The sequence below is a fragment of the Acomys minous genome (genome assembly GCF_964271855.1).
Source record: "Acomys minous genome assembly, chromosome: 7".
Lineage (NCBI taxonomy): Eukaryota > Metazoa > Chordata > Mammalia > Rodentia > Muridae > Acomys > Acomys minous.
Genome location: NC_140488.1, coordinates 118,240,861 through 118,250,359, shown reverse-complemented (window position 1 = coordinate 118,250,359; position 9,499 = coordinate 118,240,861). Strand labels below are relative to the sequence as shown.

At 43.7% G+C, this 9,499-nt stretch overlaps 1 pseudogene across 1 annotated transcript; it reads right to left on the bottom strand.

The window, feature by feature from the left end:
- Positions 1-200: 200 nt before the first annotated feature.
- Positions 201-740, bottom strand: LOC311601458 (alpha-ketoglutarate dehydrogenase component 4-like; annotated as a pseudogene). The gene has a single exon. The product of its transcript is annotated as an alpha-ketoglutarate dehydrogenase component 4-like (transcript).
- Between the last annotated feature and the right edge of the window lie 8,759 nt (positions 741-9,499).

Here is a 9,499-nt window from a genome sequence, read left to right as displayed (position 1 = left end):
TTTTCGAGACAGAGTTTCTCTGTATTAGCCTTGGCTGTCCTGGACTCTCCTTGTAGATCAGGCTGGCCTCGAACTCACAGCGATCTGCCTGCCTCTGCCTCCCAAGTGCTGGGATCAAAGGTGTGCACCACCACACCCAGCCGAGGGTTCTTTTTTAAAAAATTACTTTCTTAACTATTTTAAAATTCTTACTAGGTTACTTTTTTTTAACATTTAAAAATGTAGACTTTAATAAGTATGCAGGTCAGCTTGTGGAGAAGCTGGCTAAGATACATACGCTAGGAAAAGAGACAAGTGGCCACCTAGAGTTTCTATACTTCATTCTTTTTGCAGAATATTTATTAAGGTTGTTTAATATACAGTTTTTCATTTGACGTTTTGGAAGTCCTTTATTATAAAGATAATCCTCTTGTCTGATGACAAACAGCAGCCATAATGAGCATTCTGGACCCCCACGCTGGATAAATTCCATTTCTTCTTGAGACATAGGTTTCCTTCTGTATTTCTGAGGTAATGTTTTTATTATTCCTGCAGTGTCTGGTGGCCCCTTGATGCATCAGCAAATCTGGGGATATGTTTCCCTTAGAATGCTGTGAAATTACAGATTAGTGAGAGGGTAGCCCAGCAGATCTCAAAGCTTCTGAGGCACTGAGTTTAGGATTGCCTCTTCTGTCAGGGAGCAGAGCATGTGGCTTCACTACCTGCATGACCCTGCTGGCGGGAGCCATCCTGCTGCCCATCGTGAGCCCCCTAGGTTACTTTTTAAATTTAAATTTTTTCATTTTTTTTTTCAAGACAGAGTTTCTCTGTGTAGCCCAGGCTGTCCTGGAACTTGCTTTGTAGACCAGACTGGCCTCGAACCCAGTGATCAGCCCTCTGCTTCCTGAGTTCTAAAATTAAAGGCCTGGGCTTACATATTTTTTAATTAAAAAAACAATTTTTTTGTATATGTATGGGTGTTTTTCCTGTCTGTATGTCTGTGTGCCATGTGCATGTCTGGTGCTCACAGAAGCCAAGAGAAGGCTTTGGATCCCTTGAAATGGAGCTTCAGCCAGTCGTTAGCTGCTTACTATGTAGGTGGTAGAAAATCTAACCCAGGTTCTCTGGAAGAATAGTCAGTGCTCTTTTGCTAAGCCATTTCCTGGCCCTGTTTTAAATTAGAAAACGTTTTATTTGTGTGTATATGCTCATCTGAATGTGTTCAATGCCCACAGAGGCTGAAGAGGAGGTGGAATTCTGTGGAATTACAGGCAGTTGTGAGCCACCGGATGTGGATGCTGGGGACCAAACCCAAATCCTTTATAAGAGTAGCAATGCTCACTCTCAGCCAACGAACTTTCTGAGAGAAACTCCTGGCCCAGTGTTTCCCCTCCCTGCCCATGAGCCACCGTATTTCTCTGGGTTCAGAAAGCTCTTGGGACAGTTGCCATTGGCTGCCGTGTTCATACCATGCTCTCTAGATGAGACTGTTTCTAGAAGCCCCAATCCTGGTATTGTCTACTGCTTGAAGTGGAGCTGCTAGGCTCAGAAGGAAAACCTTGCCGCTTTCACTGAGAATCTGGCCCAAGGACCATGTAGAAAGTCCAAGACATATGGAAATCCATGATTAAATGCCACTCAGTATAAACTGCCCAGTCATTAAAAATATGCTGGGTATAAAATAATACTTTTTTGAAAAAGGGATTCATGTACCTCAGGCTGGCCTCAATTTCACTATGTAGCAGTAGATAAATTGAATTTTTTTTTTTTTGGTTTTTCCAGACAAGGTTTCTCAGTGTAGCCTTGAACTTCTTTTTTGTTGGTTTTTTGTTTTCCTTCAAGACAGGGTTTCTCTGTGTAGCCCTGGCTATCTTGGAACTTGTTCTGTAGACCAGGCTGGCCTCTGCCTCTCAAGTGCTGGGATTAAAGGTGTGCGCCACCACCGCCTGGCTAACATTGAACTTCTTGATTTTCTTGCCTGCCCACCCTGAGCTCTGAGAGGACATCTGTGTGCCACCATGCCAGGTTTATCTGGTGCTCAGGATCAAAGCCGCGACTTGGCATTGTCTAGGCAAGGGCCATACCAACTAAGTTACCTCCAGGGCACCTGACAAATACTCTCACCACGATGAATCAGTCAGCAACTGTGTAGGTGAAACAAGCCAGTCACAGAAAGACAAATCCTATGTGACTCCATGTTGATTAGTCCCCAGAACAATAACATTTCTAACCGACAGAAAGCAGAATAGTGATTGGCAGGAGCTGAAGCAAGGAGGAAATGACTAGCTGTTATTTAATGGGCACTGAATTTGAATTTGAGGTTAGCGAAGGGAAAAACACAACAAAATGAACACTTAATCGTGGTGAACACACTGAAAATGGTGAAGGTGATGCACTTTACCTTGTGTGCATCTGGCCACAAAACCTGTTCAAATATTTAAAGATTTAACTGGAAAACGTATCTTGGGGATATTCAATATAGGCCACTAAGCTAAAACAATGCAGTATACAAACTCTACTTGAACCAACGGCTGATTTCAGTCATGACAAAATGCTAAAAATGCCAGTGCAACTGTGGGTTAAAAACTGAGGACAGTTTCAATTCCAGTTCTTCTCTAAGCATGAGTAGAGAAAGAACTTGTTCCATTTTCACTTCTTCCATCTTAAAGACAAAAATGAAAATTCCTATTGGTGAATGCAAAGGTAGTTTTTGAAAAGAGGAAACATTGGGCAACATCTCTCTCTCTCTCTCTCTCTCTCTCTCTCTCTCTCTCTCTCTCTCTCTCTCTCTTTGGTTTTTCGAGACATGGTTTCTCTGCGTATCCTTGGCTGTCCTGGACTCAATTTGTAGAGCAGGATGGCTTCGAACTCATAGCGATCTGCCTGCCTCTGCCTCCCAAGCACAGGTAGTAAAGGTGTGCGCCACCACACCCGGCTGGCAACATCTCTTAAAATGGGCATAGAATAGAAGTCTAAGTGCACAACAACTGAGTGCTGATGATAATGGTTATCTACTATAAGGGAAAAAAAAAAAAAATGGTTCAGACCATGTATTTATTTGTGTTTAAATTTTAATTATATTTTATTTGTCTGTCTGTGTGCATATACACACATGCCACAACAAATTCGTGGTGTTTAGAGGACAATTTGATGGACTTATTTCTCTTCTTCTACTCAAGTGTCTGGCTTGGGAGCATCTGTCCTTACCTATTGAGCAATCTCACCTGCCGTACTTATTTTTTTTTTAAACTCTAAATTGTAGCTGTAGCTCCTTTATTCCACACCCCCAAAAAATACATGTTTTCAGTGATGCAGAGGATAGCAAGATTGGAATATCTCATAATTATTCATAAACATTATCTGCCTGTGCTGGGAACTCCCAAGAGAAGAGTCTGGAGGCTGCAGTGTACAAGTTCCCTCCTGGGAGGGCTCACTAGCAGCAACACTACAGCAACACATGCCACATGCCCATAAAAGGCCATCAGAGATTTGGAGCCAAGGGTTTTCTCCCTCTGTTTTGTGTTTACTAAAATTCTAAGTGATCAGACTGTAAGCACATGACCAGCATCACCTACCATTTATGTAGTTCAGACAGAGTGGACCATCCTTAGCAGAAAAGGGACATGGGGACCATTCCTAGAGGCCAACCTTTCAAAAGATTGCAGTCCCAGCTAGCCAGTCTGTCACTTGGTTGGTGGACAAGGCCTTTCTTTGACATGGGAGTCAGTGATTGCAGAACAAGCTGACTCTGAAATCCAGAAGAGCTTCTCTGGCCGTAGCCTCCCTAGAAGCAGGGATTACAGGTGTGTGTCTACTGTGTCCAGGTGTCTGAGGCATCTTTTATAGCACAATTATCAGTAGAAGGCCAGCAACAGTAGGATCCCAACAATACTGCAGAATTGACTTCACCTTGAAAGAAGTATCAAATATGAGTCTTTTCTTTGCAATACTAAAAAACAAAAAACAGAAACAAAAATAACAACAAAAAAACCCATAAAAAACCATTTGTGTTTGGGACAAAGAATTAAAATCCTTTTATCTTCCATCACCACACTTTTATGCAAATGTTTTAAGGCCTCCTCCCCAAAGTAAAACCTCTATTTACACAAAGGAACACTGCTCTATTCTAGGAAGTTAATGGCCTGGTCAGTGAACTTTTTCTCCTTCTAGCAGTGATCCATTTCTCATGCCTTTATTTCCCGGGTGCCAATTCTTGTCAGACTAGCGAAATGAGTAAGCTTGTGAGATCAGACCCCAGCCAATGGGGAAAAATACAAGCACAACCTGAATTAGAATATAAATCAAGAGCATTTCCAGCCTGTGTCTGCTCTTCCCTGTGGGGCACAGTAGGCTCAGTTTTCTTAACAATTACACTTTATTATGAACTCACTAACAGAGCATACCTCCCTTACAACCTGACTAACCCAAACAATAGGAAAAGGAGATTAAAGAACACAATAATGAAACCTTAAGGATATTAGTTCCGAGGAACGATTCTCCTGGTGTAGTCAGCAGGACCTCAGCAAACCTGCAATTCAACCAAGGTTGCTGCTGGAACCTGGAACAGTAGCTAAGGCCCAGAGCCTCAGCTGGAGCCCAAAGCCTTGAAGCCTTGCGGGGCAGTTCTCTCCAGGAGCACCGAGAGCGTCCACCCGCCCCCCAACTCCTCCCATCTCTCTCTGTCTCTGTGTCTCTGTCTCTGTCTCTGTCTCTCTCTCTCTCTCTCTCTCTCTCTCTCTCTCTCTCTCTCTCTCTCTTTCTGTGTGTGTGTGTGTGTGTGTGTATCTGTGTCAGTGTCTGTGTCTGTGTCTCTGTGTGTCTGTCTGTCTGTGTGTCTGTCTGTCTGTCTGTCTGTCTGTCTCTCTCTCTCTCTCTCTCTCTCTCTCTCTCTCTCTCTTTCTCTCAGTGTTGATGAACAGCCAAAACAATCCCAAGTCCTCTCTGAAGCCTCCTGTTTTGGGCTCATAGATATATCTCCTCTCAGAGTCTCTACTAGGATGTTTTCAGCTGGCAGCATCCAAGCTCCCCCACAAAGTGGTTCTGACTTCTAAGTGGAAAAACATCTTGCTCTTTCACAAGTCTGTTCCCCATCCCACACTTGGGTTTCAACACAAAAGCATGTTTATCTTTCTTACAGGGCCCTGCTGGAAAGGTCAAAGTCTGGCATATTTGGAGAGCCAGCTAACCTCAGTCTGTTACAATGGACTCTGTTTCTCATCAGCATTCTCTCTTCTCTTGATCTGGGGAACCCGAGATCTCCATAAGTAGCATCACATAGTACTCAGGGAAGATTACACACTGAACCCTTTCCTGATAAGAAACCTACTCAGCAAGCACCTGGGGATTCCTAGAGATACTTCACCCTACTAAGCTAAGGAGATCCAAGCCTTAAGCAAATGACCTTTAATTGTACCTATAAGTTCTCCCATCCATTGGATAATTAAGTACTGTTTTCCTTCTTGTGATAGGACCCCTGTGCTACTGTATGTACACTGTATGTAAAGCAAGTATCTGGCACCCCTAGATCTAGGAAATCAGACACATTCACCCACAAATCCCTACCCACTGCCCAAGGTTTGTAAATAAAGGCTGGTTGGTTTGCTCTCCTGTTCCTGCCATTTCTCCACTATGACCATCTGAGCCTCCATTTATTCTGTGGGAGAACTGCTGTAGGATGCTCAGGGCTTGGCTGCCAGTCAAGGTGGTCAAGGCAGCGATGTTGGAGCTGCCTTGACAGCTGCTGAAGCCTGCTCCATCGCTGAGAGAGATCCATGCTGCACCTCCCCGGACCTGCCTTCTGGCTGGTTTCAGTTGTCTGCCCACTTCCTCTGCCTTGTTTAGCAAAGCTTAAGAAAGGGCTAGAGAGAGCTAGAGAGATGGCTCAATGGTTAAGAGCACTGACTGTTCTTCCAGAGGTCATGAGTTCAATTCTCAGCAACCACACAGTGGCTTACAACCATCTATAACGAGATCTGGTGCCCTCTTCTGGTGTGCAGGCACACATGCAGGCAGAATACTTTTTTTAAATGAAGCTTATCATTGGCCCTGCTGAGCCTCCCAGGATCTCATTTTTGTTTGTGTTTGTTTGTTTGTTTGGTTGGTTGGTTGGTTGGTTTGGTTTTGGTTTTGGTTTTTTGAGACAGGGCTTCGAAGTGTTATCTTGACTATCGTGGACTCGCTTTGTAGACCAGGTTGTCCTGAACTCACACCACCATGCCCGGCTAGGACTTCCCTTTTTATTCCAGTGTTACAAAAGCAGTGAGTTTCTCTGAAATCATGACTTAAAAGTTTCCCAATCATTTAACTTTTACTGGAAAACACAATTTAATGAGAAATATAAAAGTAACTAAATGGGAAAGGCATATTAGTATCCAGGAATTGGTCAGGAAGAGTCCTGGGTTGTTTTACAAGAGTTTTTTTTTTTTTTTAACTTCCCATTCATTTTGTCCCAATCATTTGCCCAAGAAGAAACATAAAAAAAAACAAACAAACCAATATGCCAGGCATGGTGGCACACACCTTTAATCCTAGTACTTGGGAGGCAGAGGCAGGTAGATTTCTGTGAGTTCAAGGCCAGCTTGGTCTACAGAATGAGGCCAGGACAGCCAGGAATACAATAGAAACTCTGTCTCAAAAACAAAAACAAAAACAAAAACAAAAAATAGCCGGGCGTGGTGGCACACGCCTATAATCCCAGCACTTGGGAGACAGAGGCAGGCAGATCACTGTGAGTTCGAGGCCAGCCTGGTCTACAAAGTGAGTCTAGGACAGCCAAGGCTACACAGAGAAACCCTGTCTCGAAAACCAAACCAAACCAAAACCCAAAAAATAAAAGTACAACAGAACCCCCTTGCTGTGGATAATAATACCTTAAGAAGCAATGGAGAGGCTCTCCATCCCTTAGTATCAACTGTAACTAATCTACAAATGCAACCCAAGGCAACAGCGAAGAGACATCCCCAATGGGGATCCCAAGTATGACATGTGGGGAGTGAGTACAGGCATCACTTCCCATAGGAGGTATCCTCCCCCAAAGCATGTGTGTGAGGAATCACAGGTTAGGAATGCATTTATCTTTCAGCAAATTCTAGAGTCATTCAGCACTACAATTTCAGATGGTGCCCTGGGAACATGCCCTTTCCTGTCAGCGTCTGTGACCCAGACAGTCCTGTCTGTCAGCAGCCATATTTTCGCCATTTATGGCCCCATAGAGTCTGTGTCAAGCTGAGTGCTGTTGTTGAGGTCACCTTTCATTTCTGTCCTGCTACATAGGGCCAGAAACAGCACAGAACACACTATCAGGTTTCAGCTGAGGCAAGGCCAGGTACTTTGATCTGTCAATCCCAAGACTTTAAAAAAAGCAGCGGCTTAATTGCCATGGCAGCAAAGCAGACAGACACATAAGGAGGGCCAGACAGCTGTGTTTGGGGGCACAACTAACAGACCAGGGTTTGCTAAACGGGTCTGTTTATCTTGATAGTTGGAAACACCAAAGAGACCCACTCAAAACAGGCACATGAGTCTGTAAAACCTTCAGCCACCAGGGCCACACATTTCAGGACAGCAAGAACACATTAGCAAACGAACCCTCGAACAGTGGATTGCCGCCGGGAGCTTTCCTCTCTTTTCATTGTTTCTCTTTTTTTTTTCCTTGGGGCTGCAATAGGCGGAAGTCATTACTTAGGGAGGTTTGTTGTGTCTCCAATTCTCAGTTCAAATTGCAATCCCCCTGACAGGCAGCAAAAAGCAGAGGGAGCTCTCTGAGCCACTAGTACTGGCTTTTGCTCTCTCCAGCTTTATAAGAATGAGCCATCGTGTGTTTGATAAAGGGACACATATAACGTTTTACATGGATTTGTATTGCACAAGATACAAAACCCTTTCAAAGATTCTCTTCTTTGTTTCTCAAACCTTAACGTGCTCAGGCTTAGCATTGTAGCAGCCTTGAAATCTAAACTGAGCAGAGGGAGAGGCTGTTCTGTTGCAAAGGCAGCTCCTTAGCTTGCTTTCCTGGTTTGTTTCACTTGACCATTTTTTCTTTTCTGTCTTTCATCTGTTTGCCTCTTTCAGACAGGCTCTTGCTAAATTGCTCAGGCAGGCCTGGAAATCATTAAGTAATTTAGACTGGACTCAGACTTGCAGACCTCTTGCCTGACTCCAAGAATACAGATGATTACTATTATACCTGGCTTTTTTTTTTTAATTTAAACCTTTAAACTTCAATTTATCTCAAGGCTTTCTCTACTAAGGAAAATTGGTTTTGCTGTTTTCCTTCTAACTGGAGAACAGAGAGCAATGCAAACTTGTGTTTGTTTGGTTTTGAGGTTTGTTTGTTTGAGACGGGAACTCACTATGTAGCTCTGGCTGCCCTGGAACTCACTATGTAGCCCAAGCTGGACTCAAACTCACAAAGATCCACCTGCCTCTGCCTCTGTGCTGAGGCTAAAGGCAAGCAAGCAATACAAACTCTAAAAATTTGTTTTGTTTTTGAGACACAATCTCACTTTGCAGCTGTAGAGGGCACGAGCTAACAGATAAACACTAGAAAAAAAACCAGAATTGTTAAACACACAGGCAATTTTTTCTTCAACAGACGAAATCGACACCCATTTTTTTTTTATCCAGAAGACTGTGAGTGGATGTGTTCATACGTGGTAATCTTTGCTATTCTGTAAAGCCAACCCTCACTGAATCCCCCAGAATTCTGAGCATTCTCAGTCAATAGGGCCCATCCTCATGAAAGAGGTCCCATGTGCTGCAAAAGAGTTTGCTATTAGAAGTGGGTGTAGTGGTGCATGCCTTTAATCCCAGGACTCGGGAGACAGAGGCAGGCAGATTGCTGTGAGTTCGAGGCCAGCCTGGTCTACAAAGTGAGTCCAGGTCAGCCAGGGCTGCACGGAGAAACCCTGTTTCAAAAAACCGAAGGAAAAAAAGTTCACTATTATGCTTATTACGAACCCTTCCTCCCTAGACCCAGTCTTTCTCAGGAGCACTGTTTTTCTGTCAATAGAACCCATTCTTTTTTTTTTTTAAGATTTATTTATTTATTATTCATACAGTATTCTGCTTGCATGTACACCTGCACACTAGAAGAGAGCACCAGATCTCATTATAGATGGTTATGAGCTACCATGTTGGTGCTGGGAATTGAACTCAGGACCTCTGGAAGAGCAGTCAGTGTCCTTAACTGCTGAGCCATCTCTCCAGCCCTAGAATCCATTCTGATGATAAAGGTCACAGGTGCTTTGCTAAAGAGATGTACTCTACAAGGGAGTTTTGATGTAGCCATGCCTAAAGTTTTGTTGGGATAATCATCTTGCGGAAACTTTTCCCCAAAGTTTTACTGTGTTTAAATGTGTAAAAATCTAAACCGCTTGGCATCAGACTCCAGAAGTTTTGACCCATCACTGGCTAAAGCCAAGCTGAACCAAGTTTCATTCCTACCTCATCTGGATCAGTTCCTGCTGGCTGTGATGCCTGCAGGGATTTTTTCCCACCTCCCTGTCCCCTCCCTAGCCCC